The sequence below is a fragment of the Phyllobates terribilis genome, unplaced genomic scaffold (genome assembly GCF_046119375.1).
Source record: "Phyllobates terribilis strain yellow unplaced genomic scaffold, ASM4611937v1 Scaffold_9__5_contigs__length_417890890, whole genome shotgun sequence".
Taxonomy (NCBI): Eukaryota; Metazoa; Chordata; class Amphibia; order Anura; family Dendrobatidae; genus Phyllobates; species Phyllobates terribilis.
The window spans coordinates 74,786,438-74,807,686 of record NW_027362769.1 but is presented as its reverse complement, the minus strand read 5'-3'; the positions used below and the strand labels follow the sequence as shown (position 1 = coordinate 74,807,686).

General features: G+C 46.9%; 1 protein-coding gene across 2 annotated transcripts in view; it reads left to right on the top strand.

The window, feature by feature from the left end:
* The window catches only part of ERBB4 (erb-b2 receptor tyrosine kinase 4), a 1,557,095-nt gene that overhangs the window by 993,539 nt on the left and 542,307 nt on the right, over positions 1–21,249 (top strand). The gene's annotated exons all lie outside the window — the stretch shown is intronic.

Below are 21,249 nucleotides of genomic sequence, written 5' to 3'. Positions count from 1 at the left end.
CAGTAAAAAAATGATAGAGAGATGGAGGTAGAGAGTTTTTTCCTTTAAATCATGTTTATATTGTGCTACTAAAGAGAAATTACTATGTTGCTTCATAAAACCTCAGTAGTGAGGCAGGAGCCATTGCACACAGCTAATAGCAGAAAGTGATGTGTGAGATTAAACCCCATGAATAACTTAACTATCAGGACAAAGCTGATTTTGAGGCTGCACAAACTCCAACCGCTTGCAAAATTGCAAAGTAACAGCAATAATGCTTACACGTTTGTCACAGCCGGGAAAGCTATTAAATCAGGTCTGAGTTGTCGGTCAGTCTGGACCCAGGTTTACTTAATTATGTCCTTTAAAGGTAATGTACTTTTTTGTGCGTGAGAGTGTACGAGTTGGCGTCGCTACATTTCACTGTGTTGCCCCATGCCTTTGCGGAGGCGTGAGGTACACCGAAATTGCCTGCATCTTGGTCAAATTAAATTTGGTGTTCTTGTGAATGGCAGCAGTGGTCAAACGTGAGGCTCTCGAGGCAGGGAAGGAATCATAACAAAGGGAGAGGAATTGAAATCAGGATTTGTTCAGCCGTCTCAGCTTGTATTGAAAGCAGCAGAGCTGAGTCAGTGGAATGAGCTATTACCGCCAGTTGGAACATTGTCCAGCACTATAGTGTCTGGAATCAGAGGAGAGGAGCTAAATTACTGGTGTCAGCACATACCACTTTATAAATTGTCTCTATACTTCTTCTTTTTGCACACACAGGATGTTAATCTATATGTTACGTAAAATGGAAAATGGTTTTAAAGACAAATTAGTATAGTTTATGAATGAGTAGATTTGTACTGAGATATACAATACAAATCTGCTCATTCATAGATACAGTTATATGAAAACGTTTGGGCACCCCTATTAGTCTTAAGCTTATTGTTTTATAAAAATTGGTGTTTTTGAAACAGCTATTTCAGTTTGATATATGTAATAACTGTTGGACACAGTAATGTTTCTGCCTTGAAATGAGGTTTATTGTACTAACAGAAAAGGTGCAATCTGCATTCAAACAAAATTTGACAGGTGCATAAGTATGGGCACCTCACCAGAAAAGTGACATTAATATTTAGTAGATCCTCCTTTTGCAAAAATAACAGCCTCTAGTCGCTTCCTGTAGCTTTTAATGATTTCCTGGATCCTGGATGAAGGTATTTTTGACCATTCCTCTTTACAAAACAATTCCAGTTCAGTTAAGTTTGATGGTCGCCAAGCATGGACAGCCCTCTTCAAATGATCCCACAGATGTTCAATGATATTCAGGTCTGGGGACTGGGATGGCCATTCCAGAACATTGTAATTGTTCCTCTGCATGAATGCCTGAGTAGATTTGGAGCCGTGTTTTGGATCATTGTCTTGCTGAAAGATTCATCCCCTGCGTAACTTCAACTTTGTCACTGATTCTTGAACATTATTGTCAAGAATCTGCTGATACTGAGAGGAATCCATGCGTCCCTCAACTTTAACAAGATTCCCGATGCAGGCATTGGCCACACAGCCCCAAAGCATGATGGAACCTCCACCAAATTTTACTGTGGGTAGCAAGTGTTTTTCTTGGAATGCTGTGTTTTTTTGCCGCCATGCATAACGCCTTTTTGTATGACCAAACAACTCAATCTTGGTTTCATCAGTCCACAGGACCTTCTTCCAAAAAGAAATTGGCTTCTCCAAATGTGCTTTTGCATACCTCAGCCGACTCTGTTTGTGGCGTGCTTGCAGAAACGGCTTCTTTCGCATCAGTCTCCCACACAGCTTCTCCTTGTGCAAAGTGTGTTGTATAGTTGACCGATGCACAGTGACACCATCTGCAGCAAGTTGATGCTGCAGCTCTCTGGAGGTGGTCTGAGGATTGTCCTTGACTGATCTCACCATTCTTCTTCTCTGCCTTTCTGATGTTTTTCTTGGCCTGCCACTTCTGGCCTTAACAAGAACTGTCCCTGTGTTCTTCCATTTCCTTACTATGTTCCTCACAGTGGAAACTGAGAGGTTAAATCTCTGAGACAGCTTTTTGTATCCTTCCCCTGAACAACTATGTTGAATATTCTTTGTTTTCAGATCATTTGACAGTTGTTTAGAGGAGCCCATGATGCCACTCTTCAGAGGAGATTCAAACAGGAGAACAACTTGCAAGTGGCCACTTTAAGTAGCTTTTCTCATGATTGCATACACCTGGCTATGAAGTTCAAAGCTCAATGAGGTTACAAAACCAAAAAAGTGCTTTAGTAAGTCAGTAAAAAGTAGGTAGGAGTATTTAAAACAAGAAAATGATAAGGGTGCCCATACTTATGCACCTGTCAAATTTTGTTTGAATGCAGATTTCACATTTTCTGTTAGTACAATAAACCTCATTTCAAGGCAGAAACATTACTGTGTCCAACAGTTATTACATATATCAAACTGAAATAGCTGTTGCAAAAACACCAATTTTTATAAAACAATAAGCTTAAGATTAATAGGGGTGCCCAAACTTTTTCATATAACTGTAAACTATCATTACGGATGAGCAGACCTGTGGAAGTTTGGGTTCTGGTACTCGACCCAAACTTTATTCCAAAATTGGGTTTGGCTACCAGGACTGTACCCAAACTTGAACCAGAACCCAAACCCTACTGAAAACAATGAGGACCCGAACTTTTGATCTGGAAAATACTCTCTCTCTACTCCAGAACTTCCAGGAGAAGTCCATGTTCGGTACAAACCCCAAACTTTACAATATGGGTTCACTCATCTCTAACTATCATATATTCCATAATCTATAGGTATTTTGTACAGTATAGGACTTGTGCAGTTTTATGACTTTGATTGTGGCTGATTTCCTGATTACTACCCTTTGGTAGTGCATTGAGCTGAAGGGTGGATTGCTGCTAAAAGGGAAAAAAAACAACTCTTTAAATCTTCTTCTTTAGCGAGTGTGAACGAGCTGAGTGTGACCGGAGTGTAAGTGCAAACAGAAGTAAGTGTGTGACTTGTTTTTCAGTGACTTGGATTCAGGGAGTTTGGAAGGGAGGAATTTGGACTGAATTGCTGTCTGTATTTTATTAATTCTTTACATTTCTTTTTACCTAACATTTCTGTCTAGTGCAATCCCCTTTAGGAAATGAGCTCCATTATTGACAATGCTATCCAGTGTACATCTTGCCACATGTATGCAATCCTTGAATAGCCGGTCGGGGGTGCATACTGCTGTGTGAGATGTGTGCACGTTGTGCGTTTAGAAGCCCAAGTACTGGATCTAAATGAGCAGCTGGCAACACTGAGATCCATTGACAATATGGAAAGGAGTCTGCTGCTCACTGAGCAGCTGCTCACTGGGGTAGATGTGGGGGAGGGTGGTAGTCGGGAGCTGCAGGACAGTGAGGTCGCTAGTTGGGTGACAGTTAGAAGGGGTGGTAGAGGGAAGAGTGCCATGGAGGCTAGTCCTGATCTGGCACACCCCAATAAGTTTGCAAAGTTGGCAGATGAGGGGAGTGTCGGTACAGGGGTAGTACTGCTGCAGCAAGGCATGTCCTCTGAAAGCCGGAGGAGTGTCAGCTCCAGTAAGGGGGGAAATAGGAGAGCAGGTCAGGCCAGGCAGGTGCTGGTAGTGGGGGACTCAATTATTAGGGGAACAGATCGGGCAATCTGTCACAAAGACAGGGATCATCGAACAGTGTGCTGCCTACCTGGCTCTCGAGTCCGGCACATCGCTGATTGGGTTGACAGATTACTGAGAGGGGCTGGTGAGAACCCAGCGGTCATGGTGCACATTGGCACAAATGACAAAGTTAGAGGTAGGTGGAAGGTCCTTAAAGATGATTTCAGGGAATTAGGCTGCAAGCTTAAAGCAAGGACCTCCAAGGTGGTATTCTCTGAAATACTACCTGTACCATGTGCCACGCCAGAGAGGCAATGGGAGATTAGGGAGATAAATAAGTGGCTCAGGAACTGGTGTAGGAAGGAGGGTTTTGGGTTCCTAGAGAACTAGGCCGACTTCTCAGTTGGCTGCAGATTCTACACTAGGGATGGGCTGCACCTCAATGGGGAGGGTGCAGCTGTGCTGGGGGAGAATATGGCTAGAAGGTTGGAGGAGTGTTTAAACTAGGGATTGGGGGGGGAGTATTTGACTCGCCCCCTGGGCCGTGGGGCACTCGGGACCGGGCTTCAGGGCAATGCTGGGAGTAGTAGTGGTGACCCGGTCCCCTGGCTCAGGGTGGTCAGACCAGTGGCAGTCTTTTATATGTTTTAGGTAATGTCCGACTACGCCACCCGTGGATTGCGGCTATTATGAACCGCCGCTGCAAGGCAGTCCACTGAGGCTGATGGTGTGTGCAGCTGAGATAGTATAACTCCCCACGGGAAGAGTGTAGCCTCAGGGCAGTGAGGGTAGATGGTGGGGATTGTAGTGCAGGGCGTCCCAGCACCGGTAGTGCTGGCGCAGCAAGAAATGCAAAGACAACGTGTTGCAGTCCAGGGTCTTTAACTCACAGTTCGTATAGTCCAAGTCACTTCTGAAGGGAATGACTGCCCAAGCCGTGCTGCGTCCACCAGGTGAGGGGCTCGGTCAACCCCCAGGCAATTCAGTAGTATGGCACAGGACTCCCTTCTATCCTTCCTCTGGCTCGTGCTCCACCAGTGACCAAACTTTTGTGCAGCTGCCGCGGATCTATGAGGGTAAACGTGGGCCCCATTTCCCGCTATCCTATATGGTGCCTTCCTAGCAGGTTTAGCAGGGGGTCGCACCAAGTGATGATCACGACCTCTGGTTCTTGGCTGAGGGATAATTTACCTCCACCAATTTGGGATCTGGTACCCTTTTCTTGCCTGACCCGTCACCCGATTTCACGTTGGTCCTTAGGGTCCCTTCTGCCTTCTTGTTTCTGAGCCCTTCTGCTTCTCTGTCACTTCTCCTCCTTTCCTGTTCCTTCTTCTCCTCCTTCCTCGGCCTCTTCTCCAAGCCTACTTCTCCTTCTCCTCCCAGGCTCCGGCCTTCACCCTAGGCCTGCCTTTGAGCAGAGCTCCTACAGAGCCTCCGCTCCCTGTCTTCTCCTCTCACTCTGAACTTCTCTCCTCCCAGAACTAAGATGGTGCCCACCTTTTATACCTCCCCTCTGAGTATGAGCTCAGGTGACCAGCACTCAATGAGCTCCCTCCTATGCTACAGAAACCGTCCCCTTCTGCTCCTACATCACTGGGTTTTCCTCCCCCCTCCCCACTCCAGCCAGGGACAAGGTCTGTCGTGCCTGCATTACTGTATAAATGGGAGCACCGTTGAGCTGTCCCCCAGAAATGGGGTGTGTGTGATGCATGCAGCTAACTGAGCCCCGGTCCATACTCCATCCTTACCCGGGAGTGGAATATCACACCTCTGGCAGAGGTGCAATACCCCTGTAGCGGCCGAACCCTCGGGGCGCTACATATTCATTTTATAGGTGGAGAAGATAGTGCAGATAGTGACCTGGGCACAACTAAAGAAATTGGGGGTGGGGTTAGAAGAGTCAATATAGTAAGAAGGAATAGAGGTACAGAGAGATACATAAAATGCATGTACACTAATGCCAGAAGCCTCACCAACAAAACGGAGGAATTAGAATTAATTTTGTTGGAAAATAATTATGACATGGTGGGGATATCTGAGACATGGCTGGACGAGAGCCATGACTGTGCAGTTAATTTACAGGGCTATAGTCTGTTCCGAAATTACGGTAAAACAAGCGAGGGGGGGGGTGTTTATATGTAAAATCATCATTAAAACCTGTCTTGTGTGAGAATATATGTGAATCTAATGAAAATGTAGAGTCCCTGTGGGTGGAGATAAGGGGAGGGGGAAAAATGATAAATTACTGATAGGGGTTTGTTATAAGTCTCCAAAAATAATGGAAGCAGCGGAGAATATCCTCATAAAGCAAATAGATATAGCAGCGACTCAAGGGGAAGTCATTATTATGGGGGATTTCAACTACCCTGAAATACATTGGGGAACAGAAACCTGTAGTTCAAGCAAAGGTAATAGGTTTTTGACAACTTTGAGAGACAATTACCTTTCACAACTGGTTCAGGACCCAACAAGAAGGGAGGCACTGCTAGACCTAATATTAACCAACAGGCCAGACCGCATATCAAATATATACGAGTTGGGGGTCACTTGGGTAATAGTGATCACAAAATAATATGTTTTCATGTAACCTTTAATAAGATGTGTAGTAGAGGGGTTACAAGGACACTAAGCTTCAGGAAGGCAAATTTTCAACGGTTGAGAGATGGTCTTAGTGCAATAAACTGGGACAATATCCTGAGACATAAAACTACACAAAGCAAATGGGAGACATTTATTAGCATCCTGAATAGGAGCTGTGCACAATATATACCCTATGGGAATAAACATGCTAGAAATAGGAGGAAACCACTATGGCTAAATAGAGCTGTAAGGGGCACAATAAGTGACAAAAAAAAGCATTTTTAGTGATGCATGATTAGTGATGACAAAAATTCTCCATTAAAAGTCACTTGCTTAACCCAGCAGGAAGTACGGCGGCGTCTAAAAATCACTAAAGTTGACAAATCCCCGGGCCCAGATGGGATACACCCGCGAGTAACGTCATAGATAGACCATTATTTTTAATCTTTATACATTCCATAATAACAGGGTCTGTACCCCAGGACTGGCGTATAGCAAATGTGGTGCCAATATTCAAAAAGGGGACAAAAACTGAACTTGGAAATTATAGGCCAGTAAGCTTAACCTCTACTGTGGGTAAAATCCTGGAGGGTTTCCTAAGAGATGCTAGAATAGAGTATCTGAAGAAGAATAACCTCATGACCCAATATCAACATGGGTTTACGAGGGATCGTTCCTGTCAAACTAATCTGATTAGCTTTTATGAGGAGGCAAGTTCCGGACTGGACCAAGGAAATGCAGTGGATGTTGTGTATATGGACTTTTCAAAAGCTTTTGTTACGGTTCCACACAAAAGGCTGATACATAAAATGAGAACAATGGGGATAGGGGAAAATATATGTATGTGGGTTAAGAACTGGCTCAGTGATAGGAAACAAAGGGTGGTTATTAATGGAGCACACTCAGACTGGGTCTCAGTTAACAGTGGGGTACCACAGGGGTCAGTATTGGGCCCGCTTATTTTTAACATATTTATTAATGACCTTGTAGGGGGCATACAGAGTAGTATTTCAATATTTGCAGATGACACTAAACTCTGCAGGGTAATCAATACAGAGGAGGACAATTTTATATTACAAGAGGATCTGTGTAAACTAGAAGCTTGGCTGATAAATGGCAAATGAGCTTTAATGGGGATAAATGTAAGGTAATGCACTTGGGCAGAGGAAATAAAATGTATAATTATATGCTTAATTGTAAAACACTGGGCAAAACTGTAACTGAAAAATACCTGGATGTATTGGTGGACGACAAGCTCACGTTTGGTGGCCAGTGTCAGGCTGCTGCTGCAAAGGCAAATAAAATAATGGGATGCATTAAAAGAGGCATAGATGCTCATGAGGAGAACATAATTTTACCTCTATACAAGTCACTAGTGCGACCACACTTAGAATACTGTGTACAGTTCTGGTCTCCGGTGTATAAGAAAGACATAGCTGAACTAGAGAGGGTGCAGAGAAGAGCGACCAAGGTTATTAGAGGTCTGGGGGGTCTGCAATACCAAGACAGGTTATTACACTTGGGGTTATTTACTTTGGAAAAACGAAGGCTTAGGGGTGATCTTATTACTATGTACAAGTATATGAGGGGACAGTACAAAGACCTTTCTTCTGATCTTTTTACTCTGAGGCCTGAGAAGGGGACAAGGGGGCATCTTCTACGTCTGGAGGAAAGAAGGTTTAATCATAATCACAGACGCGGATTCTTTACTGTAAGAGCAGTGAGACTATGGAACTCTCTGCCGCATGATGTTGTAATGAGTGATTCACTACTAAAATTTAAGAAGGGCATGGATGCCTTTCTTGAATAGTATAATATTACAGGCTATATGTACTAGATTCCTTGATAGGGCGTTGATCCAGGGAACTAGTCTGATTCTCGTATGGAGTCAGGAAGGAATTTTTTTCCCCAATGTGGAGCTTAGTGTTGCCACATGGGGTTTTTTTTGCCTTCCTCTGGATCAACATGTTAGGCTATGGATTGAACTAGATGGACTTAGTCTTCCTAACTATGTTACTATGTTACTATGTTACTTAAAGGGAAGCGATCATCAGAAAGTGACCTATTGACTGAATCAGGTTTTTTTTACTATTATTATTATTTATTATTTTTTATTTTTTAAGTGTTTTTTTTTTTTTTTACATAAGACATGGCTTAGGAATAGGACTAAGGTTAGGACTAAGGTTAAGATTAGGACTAATAGGGATGGCTCTAGTGTTAGGGATAGGGTTAGGTTTAGGGCTATGGTAATAAAATAATTACATAGAAAATAAACAACAAATAATTATATATTTTTGTATTTTTAATTATGTATAACTTCATTTTTCAAGTGTGATGTCAAATAGTGCATAAGTTAAGGGATGCTAAATACTTCATTTGCCCTGATAACCCACACTACACAGCTGCCTGTACTGTGGTCCTTTGTTGTTCTCACTATTATTATTATTATGGGTTGCTTATATAGCGCCATCATATTCCGCAGCGCTTTAAATATATCATCACTGTCCCCATTGGGGCTCATAATCTAGATTCCCTATCAATATGACGCCGTGGGGTACTCGGTGCGGGGCCGGTCGGTGTTGGAGATGTCAAGGTGGCGGTGACCCGGTCTGTGGCCCTGGGCGGTCAAATAATTGAAGAAAAAAGGGGAATAAAAGTTTTTAGAGATAATGTTCGTGACGCCACCTGTGGAATGCGGCTATATGAGGCCGCCGCTGCGGTGCACATCCTCTGGAGCTGATGGTGACGCAGCAGAGTTGGTTCAGCTCTCCACAGGCAGAGCTTAGCTCCAGGGCAGTGTAACTCTCAAGTCTCTCAGGAGTACTTAAACGGGACCCCATTCTATGTGCCTTTCACAGTCGTCTTCCCTGCCCTGGCTCTCGCCCTCCTGCCCTGCGCCTCACGATCAGTGTCCCAAGCTGGTAGCCCCGGGTCTTGTCGGGCGACGTGCTGTCCCCTTGACCCTATATGGCCACCTTTTTGGCGATATAATCGTGGTAGTTGGCTACTGCACCTTGCAATTACAGCAGCCTCCGGTTATCTAGCTCAGCCTGATTATTCTCCACTAGTTTAGGGGCCGGTCCCCTCCACAGCCTGATCCCTCCACGCCCGGGTAGATTCGGGCGCACGGGTGGCTTCCTACACTCACAGTGCCCCTGGGATCCACTCTGATTCTGGAGCCTTCCCTCTGCTCCCATCCTCTCTCATTCTCTCTTCCTGGGCCTCTCTGACTAGGCCCTGCTCCTTTCTCCACTCCTCTCAACTCCTGCTCCAAGCACTGGAACCAGGAGCCTGGACCTCCCACACTGCTCTCCTGAGCAGGACTCGCTCTGACTGCAATCTTTCTAGGTGGTTCCCTTCCTTTTTATACTCCTTCTGGTGGTGCTCCCCTGATCTACTTCCTCCACCCACACCCACTATATGGTTCCACCCTCCAGCTAGGGACCAGGGACTGTGCTCTTCCTTAGGAGCAATCTCGACCTTCCCTACTGAAGTGGAGTGTATTGAATGCAAGTGTGTGGGTCCCGGGTAGTACTCCATCCTTACCTGAGAGTGGGTTACCACACCTCTGGGTGAGATTCAGTACCTCTGTGGTGCCTGAATCCGCAGGGGCGCCACATACCCCCCTGGTTAAACACAGAACGTCCGCGGGCTGGAACAGAGTAAATCAAATTTTTAAGACATACAAAATTTTTTAGAATGCATTCACATAGAAGAACAATATACAATCTTTTTCTTCCCTTTATGGGAGGCACTTTCCTTGAACGTTGCATGTTTCTATCTTTATATATAAAACTTTATAAAACCAGTTTTAATAACATTCTTCTTCACACTCATAAAACATTTTTCATATTAAACAACTTTCAGCAAACTACACTGAGATCTGTAACCAGGTGTCCATCTCACTGGAGAAGGTGCAATTTGAAGGACCCGTCCGAAAACCCTCAATGTAGGCCCTGGGCGTGGCTGCAGGGCATAACTGATCCAGTTGTTGGACCATGTCTTCGGCCACACCAAACGGGTTTTTGTTTGGTGGTCTTGATAAAACCAACAAGAAGCACTTTAAGAAGTGCAAACTATTTACAATGGAAAGTTTTTTGGTTGTTCATTGTCCACAGCCTAACAGTCTCTTTAACCGGGTAACTTATAAAGCTTTAAACTCACACACTTTAACACTCTCCATTATTGCTATACCCTTCTGGGTAACTATGTACAGTCACTTTTATCTTTCAAGGAAGTAGTTCAGTAGTGGTATTCCCTCCGGGGGAACATTGACCCACCACTAGATGGCCCAGCTGGGTCATCTTCCTCAGACGCCAGAGGCATGTCCTCCTCCTCCTCCACTCTGTGCACATGGAGGGCATACCATTCATGCTCTCCCTTATGCCAGGTGTAGGTAACCTTGTAACCTGGGTATAGATCCCATCCTGGATGTCCCTGTTGGAGATGGGACTCCACGTCGCGCCGCTTGACAAAGAAGTCATTAGCCAATTGCGGCTCCCTAATGAAGCCCCATCCAGCTCCCAGATCAAATTTAACCACAGTCCCCTTGGCGCGTGCACTGGGTGTGGCAGACTCGGTCTTGCGGGCCCGGATCTTTTCCTGCATATTGCGGGCCTCCATCCTTTCCTACCTCTCTTGTCGCTCCTTGCGCTCCGCTGCCTGCTTCCGGAGCTCCTGGCTGCAGTATTCCTCCCTCCTGAGGGCTTCAGCTTGGGTCTCCCACGGAAACCCCATGAGATCACCCTCCGGGTTATCCCACCTGTACTCCACTCCATCTCCTTTACAGGCGACCAGGGGCGCGGGTGTGGGCAGTAGGGGGACTCCCTGCTGGTCCTCAAACTTTGCAGGCCAGTCCCAAATGGGGTGCCCATATACTCTTTTGGGTGCGGGGGCTGGAGCGTGTCAGCGCTGTCGGCGCCCGGGGCAGGGATGCCGTCTTTACCTGCTCCTGCGATTGCTCCGGTACTGCACGTGGCCTCCTGGTCCAGGACAGGCTCCGCTGGGGCTGGGGTGCTGATGGTGGAACACAGCTTGGGCTGCTGCCGGGTCAGCTTAAATAGCAGCTCATCCCTCCATCGCGCGACAGCGGCCTGCTGGGCCTCTTCCATCTGCTGGCCCAGCTCCTGTACCTCATCACGGAGGAACCCCGTATCCTCCAGGGACAGCTTGGTCAGAACCCCCTCCAGGTTGAGGGAGGAATCGGTGGGCTGCAGGCCACGGGCGGGAGTCTGGTTCCTGTCTCTGTCCATGTTGCCTGCCGGGTGTGTTCTGTCTCCACTACTGGAGGCCTCACCCTGTCTGTTAGGTTTTTCTTCTCCTCTCCCCTTTCTGGGGCGGCTTCCCCAGACTGATGGACAAGTCTAGGGGTATGGCCACAAGTGCATGGGGTGGGCTCCGCTTTTGGCGCCATTCTGGAACCCGGCCCACGATGGGAGATTTCTTGTCATCTTTTATCACACACATAATGGCGCCCGTTCTTCTGGGGCGGGCACCGCTTTCAGTATCAAACACAGTCTATAGGCGCACGGGACCCATGATAATGGGTCGGTTCATCCTGTTCATGACGCCAATTTTATGCCCCCCCTGGGGTCGTGGGGTACTCTGTGCCGTGCCGGTCGGTGCTGGGGATGTCACGGTGGCGGTGACCCAGTCCGTGGCCTCGGGCAGTCAAATAATTGAAGAAAAAAGGGGATTAAAAGTTTTTAGAGATAATGTTCATGACGCCACCTGTGGTATGCGGCTATGTGAGGCCACCGCTGCTGTGCAGATCCTCTGGAGTTGATGGTGAAGCAGCAGAGTTGGTCCAGCTCTCCACAGGCAGAGCTTAGCTCCAGGGCAGTGTAACTCTCAAGTCTCTCAGGAGTACTTAAACGGGATCCCATTCTACGAGGGTCAGTCAATAAGTAATGCCTCCTATTTTTTTTCTCCTTAAATAAGGTAGTTATGTTAAATATTCGAATTTGGCACAATTCCTCAAACCTTCTTCTCCAATCCACAGCAATTGCAACTTCCTGTATCCGTTTGCAAAATGGCTGACATGATTGTTCGTATTAGACAACGTTCTGTGATTGAATTCTTGCATGCTGAAGCTGAAACGCCCATTCAAATTCATGAGACACTGAAAAATGTGTACGGTGATACAACAGTAGATGTCAGTACTGTTAGACGATGGGTTCGTTGCTGTAGCACAGCTGAAGGGCCATCACCGTTGGCTGACAAAATGCGGAGTGGCAGGCCAGTAACCGCAGTGACTCCAAGCAACATTCAGCGAGTCGATGACATCATTCGTTGGTGACCGCCGGGTGACTGCAGATGAATTGTGTGGCATTATCTGACTCAGTAAAGGCAGTGTGATGAAAATTATTGGCCAACTGGGATACAGAAAAGTTTGTGCACGGTGGGTCCCAAGAATGCTTTTTACCATGCTGGAATACATGCCCTTGTTAAACGGTGGACCAAGACTGTGTGAATTGATGGAGATTATATTGAAAAGTGCCAAATTAATCGTTAATGTTGTGGTTTTCAACCTATGTAATTGCATATGAATTTCTTGCCAATTAAAAGGAGAAAAAAAATAGGAGGCATTACTTATTGACTGACCCTCGTATGTGCTTTTCACGGTCGGAATTTATGAGTTAGATGTTGCTGGTGCTGTGTAGTGCAGGGCTGTTGATGGCGCAGCAATAATTCCAGGACACAGTGGAGTGCAGTCTTCAAGGTTTACTCACAGTTGTTCAAGACTCCAGGTTACCAGGGCCAGTGAGTAACCTCCCACGTCGTCCTGTGTTCACCAGGGAAGGGGTTCAGCAACTCTCAAGTCTCTCAGGAGTACTTAAACGGGACCCCGTTCTATGTGCCTTTCACAGTCGTCTTCCATGCGCTGGCTCTCACCCTCCTGCCCTTCGCCTCACGATCAGTGTCCCAAGCCGGTAGCCTTGGGTCTTGTCAGGCGACGTGCAGTCCCCTGGACCCTATGCGGCCACCTTTTTGGCAATATAATCGTGGTGGTTGGCTACTGCACCTTGAAAATACAGCAGCCTCCGGTTATCTAGCTCAGCCTGATTATTCTCCACTAGTTTAGGGGCCGGTCCCCTCAGCAGCCTGATCCCTCCACGTCCGTGTAGATTCAGGCACACAGGTGGCTTCCTGCACTCACAGTGCCCCTGGGATCCCCTCTAATTCTGGAGCCTTTCCTCTGCTCCCATCCTCTCTCACTCTCTCTTTCTGGGTCTCTCTGACTAGGCCCTGCTCCTTTCTCCACTCCTCTCAACTCCTGCTCCAAGCACTGGAGCCAGGAGCCTGGACCTCCCACACTGCTCTCCTGAGCAGAACTCGCTTTGACTGCACTCTTTGTAGATGGTTCCCTTCCTTTTTATACTCCTTCTGGTGGTGCTCCCCTGATCTACTTCCTCCACCCACACCCACTATATGGTTCCACCCTCCAGCTAGGGACAAGGGACTGTGCTCTCCCTTAGGAGCAATCTCGCCCTTCCCTACTGAAGTGGAGTGTATTGAATGCAAGTGTGTGGGTCCCGGGTAGTACTCCATCCTTACCTGAGAGTGGGTTACCACACCTCTGGGTGAGATTCAGTACCTCTGCGGCGCCTTAACCCGCAGGGGCGCCAAAAATATGTCTTTGGAGAGTGGGAGGAAACCAGAGAACCAGGAGGAAACCCACACAAACACGGGGAGAACATACAAACTTCTTGAAGATGTTGTCCTTAGGAACTTAGGACCCAGAGCTGCAAGACTGCAGTGCTAACCACTGAGCCACTGTTCTCGCAACGTAACCCAAATTTTAACCTCCTATACCTAATCCTAGTACCATTGCTGTCACATACAGCAGGTATAACAGCAGATCCAAACAGAAATGCAGTAGCCTAGAATCAGACTCTTAATAGATATTACTTTGACCTTACAAATTGCACTTCATTCACTATGTGACATGGGTGCCACTTTTTCCAGCTTCCAAAAATGTTTTGCAGATCTACTTGATAATGTATTATAATAGTTCCCATTGACTTGTAATAGTTCTACATATTCAGCCAGTCGAAAGGAACAGAAACCGTGATGTCGGCTTAAACAGTGCCGACATTGTTTTGGAGTCAATTATTATAAACTTTTCCAATAAAATAAACTTAACCAACTTTACTGCTCACATGTTACTGAACAGGCAATGTGTTGGGGATTTTCTTATTATTCCATGTGATAATTACTGTCAGCCCATCAGGAATTGCCTGCCATATTTGTTCACTCTATGGGATTTCCTCAAGTCAGGATTTGTTTGGGGAATAGTTGGGCAAAACACAGAGAGTAGAGGGCCCCTATTTAATAATAGAATACCCCCCAATCTCTCCGATATCTCATCATGGAGAGGCCCCTTATGGATCTCTAACAACTTTTTTTTAATTGTGAGAGAAATTCATTATATCAGTCCCTTACAGGCAATCTGTTACACAGGTAGAAGCCACCTTGAAGTTGGCAATGGACTCTATAAACTACTGGGTCCCAGTCAGGGCTATGGAGTTGGAGTTGTGGAGTTGGAGCCAGTGTCCATTTTGGTGCAGTTGGAGTCAGTATGAAAAGGACAGACTCCGACTCCTAAAATACACTGCTCAAAAAAATAAAGGGAACACTTAAACAACAGAATATAACTCCAAGTAAATCAAACTCCTGTGAAATCAAACTGTCCACTTAGGAAGCAACACTGATTGACAATCAATTTCACATGCTGTTGTGCAAATGGAATAGACAATAGATGGAAATTATTGGCAATTATCAAGACACCATCAATAAAGGAGTGGTTCTGCAGGTGGGGGCCACAGACCACATCTGAGTACCAATGCTTTCTGGCTGATGTTTTGGTCACTTTTGAATGTTGATTGTGCTTTCACACTTGTGGTAGCATGAGACGGACTCTACAACCCACAGAAGTTGCTAAGGTAGTGCAGCTCATCCAGGATGGCACATCAATGCGAGTTGTGGCAAGAAGGTTTTCTGTGTCTGTCAGCGTAGTGTCCAGAGGTTGGAGGCGCTACCAGGAGACAGGCCAATACACCAGGAGACGTGGAGTGGGCCGTAGGAGGGCAACAACCCAGCAGCAGGACCGCTACCTCCGCCTTTGTGCAAGGAGGAACAGGAGGAGCACTGCCAGAGCCCTGCAAAATGACCTCCAGCAGGCGACAAATGTGCATGTGTCTGCACAAACGGTTAGAAACCGACTCCATGAGGGTGGTATGAGGGCCCGACGTCCACATATGGGGGTTGTGCTCACAGCCCAACACCGTTCAGGACGCTTGGCATTTGCCACAGAACACTAGGATTGGCAAAGTCGCCACTGGCGCCTGTGCTCTTCACAGATGAAAGCAGGTTCACACTGAGCACATGTGACAGACGTGACAGAGTCTGGAGACGCCGTGGAGAGCAATCTGCTGCCTGCAACATCCTTCAGCATGACCGGTTTGGCAGTGGGTCAGTAATGGTGTGGGGTGGCATTACTTTGGAGGGCTACACAGCCCTCCATGTGCTCGCCAGAGGTAGCCTGACTGCCATTAGGTACCGAGATGAGATCCTCAGACCCCTTGTGAGACCATATGCTGGTGCGGTTGGCCCTAGGTTCCTCCTAATGCAGGACAATGCCAGACCTAATGTGGCTGGAGTGTGTCAGCAGTTCCTGCAAGATGAAGGCATTGAAGCTATGGACTGGCCCGCCCATTCCCCAGACCTGAATCCAATTGAGCACATCTGGGACATCATGTCTCGCTCCATCCACCAACGTCACATTGCACCACAGACTGTCCAGGAGTTGGTGGATTCTTTAGACCAGGTCTGGGAGAAGATCCCACAGGAGACCATCTGCAACCTCATCAGGAGCATGCCCATGCATTGTAGGGAGGTCATACAGGCACATGGAGGCCACACACAATACTGAGCCTTATTTTGACTTGTTTTTAGGACATTACATCTAAGTTGGATCAGCCTGTAGTCACTTTAATTTTGGGGGTGACTCTAAATCCAGGCCTCCATTGGTTAATAAATTTGATTTCCATTGATGATTTTTGTGTTATTTTGTTGTCAGCACATTCAACTTTGTACAGAACAAAGTATTCAATGATAATATTTCATTCATTCAGATCTAGGATGTGTTACTTGAGTGTTCCCTTTATTTTTTTGAGCAGTGTATATAATAAATTGGGTACAGTAGTACAATGCAGTAAGTGCTGTCAATTTTTTCATAAGAATTTGACAAAGTTGTAAAATGTCCTATAAATGTCTGTTCTGTTCCTGATCTGAGGAACTCGGCTTTTAGTTGAGATGAATCTGTGCTGCACTTTATGTACATGCTCAGTAGTGACCAGGGCTGTGGAGTCGGAGACGAGGAGTCAGGGAAATTTAGGAGTCGGAGTTGGAGTCAGAGGTTTGGTTTACCGACTCCACAGCCTTGGTCCCAGCTAAGCTCCACAAGTTGCAAAAATTGTATGTCCGCCCCTAAGAGGTTGATAGGAAATGTGTACACCTTCAGCCAGTAGCTGCAATGTATTGAGTAATTTCAGAGAAGTGCAATGGCATCATTTTAGAATATTTGTTTTCAATTAAAGTCAGTGACAGTTATATGCACATGTAAAGACATATGGTTACATTTGTATGGGGCAAAAGTCCAGTGATAAGTTTCCCAGAGTCCCACTGAACTTTATGCCTGATTGCAGAATAAACCTAATCGTAACCATACCATACATGTACAGTATATCACATGGTGGTTGTGGCTATAAGGTGCTGGTATAGGAACTCAGCCCACTTCATACACGGTGGGTTTCCACTGTGTTACACAGCTGGCACCTACCTCTAATTGCAATTGACTCGCCCCCTGGGCCGTGGGGCACTCGAGACCGGACTTCAGGGCAATGCTGGGAGTAGTAGTGGCGACCCGGTCCCGTGGCTCAGGGTGGTCAGACCAGTGGTAGTTTATGATGTGCTGTAGGTAATGTCCGACTACGCCACCCGTGGATTGCGGTCAGGGAGGACCGCCGCTGCAAGGCAGACCGCTGAGGCTGGTGTTGGGGATGCAGCAGGGAATAGTACGACTCCCCACGGGAGGAGTGTAGCCTCAGGGCAGGTAATAGGATGCTGGGGGTGATGGTGCAGGCGCAGCAGTAACCACACAGAGTCCAAGAATGCAGTCCAGGGTCTTTTACTGATCTTATCACAGACCCACCAGGAGTACAGGGTAGGAATGGACCTGGGTGTCTGAGGGCATTCGGGCGAGCTCCGCTGGTCAGGGTGAGTGTGTAGGCCTACCATTCTATCTCTCTGCCCTTGCTGACTATCTCCCCCTTTAGTGGTATGATAGCCCACGTCCCTGAGCTTGCCGTGTACTACGCCTGTATGGCTTGCGACTCGGGCCTTAGGTACCTGTAGCTTCTCCGTGCTGTACCGGTCCTTCTGTGTGGCGGAGCCTCCAGGCTTCTTGGCCAAGGGACCTGAAATCCCTTGCGGGTTGGTTTTCTGCTGCAGGACCTGCAACCCTGACAGCCTCGGACCCCAATGTCCGGTTGTGTAATCTCTCTCTCTGCCAGGAGCGTCTCTCGTCGCCTCTGTCCCTGGCTTTCTGCTCCTCCTTTGCCTCCTGGACTCCTCAGCTGCGGCTGACCTGTCCCTCTCTTCTGGGAACCCTTCTGGATGCTTCAGAAGCGTGTCCTGGTCTCTCTAACCCTGCCCTCAGTACCAGTTTTTATAGGGGCAGCCTGCTCCCCCTACTGGCCTGGGACAGGAGGTGCTGCATGCAAATGGTCCACGACCAGAGAACCTCCCTCCTGCTCTCAGACACAGCCTTACAAGTTTGTGGCATCCAGGCCTGGGGTGACACACAATGATAAGAAATAGCTACAATCACTGTTGATAATAACCATTTAGATCCTTATGTAAATCTCTGTCAGTGGCTCTAATTTTGGGGCATAGAATGGTAAAACATGCAATTGTAGAGCACAAATAGGTTACCATGGTGGCCTTGTAGCCACAAAATTGATGCTCTTATGTGACTGTGTGCTTGATCACAGGTTCAAATCCCCTAGTGGTACCTATTATAAAAAAGAACATTTTGCAAAGTTCCAAAATTTTTTGACTGTAGTAGCATTTCTGGTGAAGTGCACAGAGGTGCACGCCACTGAGAAGATGTGCCAAATTCATTAAGCGGGGTGCATCTCTTAGTGAATTTGCCGCATTGAGCCCCCACCATGCCTCTTTATTAAGATTGGCTTCTACAACGCCAGTCAATGCTCAAAGAAGCACTCCTTCCATCAAAATTTGTATCCCCTTAATATATTGCAGTCATCATATTATATAGCACTGTATACTTACAATTGCTCATTTTCACTTTCTACCCAGGTAATTTTTCTCTTTTCCATTAGATCTATGACATCACGTGTTTAAGAACTGACTACCTGAATCCTTCTAAGCTCTAAGTAGAAAACAGGAAGTCTCTTTTCCCTGCATGAGTCATCACTACAAAAGTCCCTGGCAGGAGGTAGCAGCTGAGTCAGGAGTTGAAAAGGGGGATGATTCATGCAGGCTATAGAGACTTCCTGTTTCTACATAGAGTAGAGAAAAGAGAAGCATTAACTGGGTAGAAAGACAAAATAAGCAATTGTAAGTACACAGTGCTATATAATATGATGACTGCAATATATTAAGAGGATAAAAACTTTGATGGCAGTGCTTCTTTAATAAATCAGCCCCCATAGAGTCCATGCCTACTGTTCATATTATAGACAAGAATTTCTTTTGTTCCGTGACCATTAATGCCCTTAATACATCTTACCAGCTTTTATACATAGTTTTTACAACTTATCTTTCATGAATGATAGAAATAATGTGTCTTCTGCATGTGTGCTTTTGACATTAATCTATTAACATTCAGTTATTAATAATAGTCTCTACTCTGAATCACATTGTCACCTCTATGTTGAAAAATGTGAACAGGGGACATGATAGGTAGTCAATGCACGAAAATTTACTTGTGCTTTTTTGTCTGGTTTCATTCAAATAGAAAAATTTCTATTCTGTGACACAGGGAAAAACTCATATCTTGCCTGATTTTCCACATCAGTGTTGCATGGCTGAGTGCGCTCACTTGATAGAACAGCATTGTCTGATGCCTCATGGAGTAATATAGCCAGAAAAGCTGAAGTGAGTTCCGCAGTTTGATAATTAACCTTCTAACAGCGCAAGAGATCAGGAGATAAGTGCAGAGGAGGGTAAGATAGAGAATCATTTCTTTATTTTCTCTTTGCACAAAAGAGGAAGCAATGAATCCATAGAATTATAATAGGGAATGTAATACAAGGACGGGCAGAGCATCGCCTGCAGGCCCAGAAGTAGCAGCTTCCACATACATTGCTATCTCACAGTCCGATATTACTAAGCTGCCATTCTAGCACTAAAATGATATTTTATATTGCCGCTCTGTTCTGGTTTTAAAATTCCGCCTATTATTCTTCCAAACTGAATCTATTTTTTTTCCTTCAGGAAAGAGGGAATATATACTGTATATGTATATATGGCACTGGCACACACACAAACACACACTATATCTACCAGAGCTTTTATGACATCCCATTCTCAATCTGTAGACATTAAAAGGGGTTGTCCATTACTATTTAAAATATGCCAAAGCGTTTTTATGATGAAAAGCAGCTTCTTTGTAATTGCCTGCCTCTGCCTTTTCTGCCTGTGAGAGGCGCGATCACTGGCCGCTCACAGGCAGCACGTGACCGCCGGCTACAGCTGGCGCTGACATCCGCTGACGTCACGACAAGTCCAGGGTGCAGCAGAGGGTCTCTTTTCCGCGTTACACAGTGGGTGCTGGGTTGTGGGCGGGGTTCTTCCGCTGCGTCACACCCAGCATCCACCGAGCGCTCTCCCTCTCCCCATTGATTGGGAAAGCGCGCGGTGGATGCTGGGTGTGACACGGTGGGGTAACCCCGCCCACAACCCAGCAGCCACAGCGGGGACCCCAACGCTGAGTAACGCCTCAATAGACGGGACGTCAGCGGGGGGTCACGTGCTGCCTGTGAGCGGCCAGTGATAGTGACGCACCCCCGGGGCAATGGGGTACTCGGCAGCCGGGCCTATGGATGCTGGTGGGGGATATGTCACAGTGGCTGGCCCGGTCCATGGCCCAGGGCGGTCAACCAAAAAGGGGGATTGTAAGTTGGACAGAAAATAAAAATAAAATAAATAGTTTGTGACGCCACCTGTGGTACCTGGTAAGGTTTACCAGCGCTGCTGCAGACCTCCGGGGGGTGATGGGATGGCAGCTGAGGTGTTTCTGCTCCCCACAGGCGGAGCGCGACCCCGGGGCAGTGTGGAGTTGATGGAGGGTGGTGATGCTGGGGCTTGTGGTGCAGGTGGTAGTGATGGCGCAGCTGAAATAATGGACGAAGGCACTGCGGTGCAGTCATCCAAATCTTTACTCACAGTTCTCATGTACGTTCCACTGATACACTGCGCAGGTGCCAGCCTCCCACGTCGCGCTGCGTTCACCACACCGGGGATTCAGCTCTTCCTCAGGTAGGTTAGGAGCACCTGACGGAACCCCGCTTTCTTATGTTCCTCTCTAGACCGACTTCACGCTGGGTCTTCTCCCTCCTGCCCTTTGCTTCCCCACTCACAGTCCCGCTCGGGTGCTCTGAAGTCCCTCTGGGCAACTTGGAGTTCCCGGACCTGCTTGACCCTCACGGTGACTAGGATGAGGCTTTGGCAACTGCACTATAAAAGCCAGAAGCCTCCGGTTTTTCCAGCCTAGACCTGAAGTAACACGGCTGGTCCAGGGGCTGGTCCCCTTCTTGCGGCCTGATCCCTCTGTCTTCTGACAGATTCGGGCCGTACAGGTGCCGTCCTGCACTCGCCGTACCCCCTGGAATCCCTTTAATAGAACGAAGCCTTCCTCTTCAGCTCCCCTCCTGGGCCTCTAGCACTAGGCCCCACTTGTGGGGCAGAGCTCCTAAGGAGACTCTGCTCCCAGACTGTCTTTACTCACTGACCTACTGAACTGTCCTCACTGT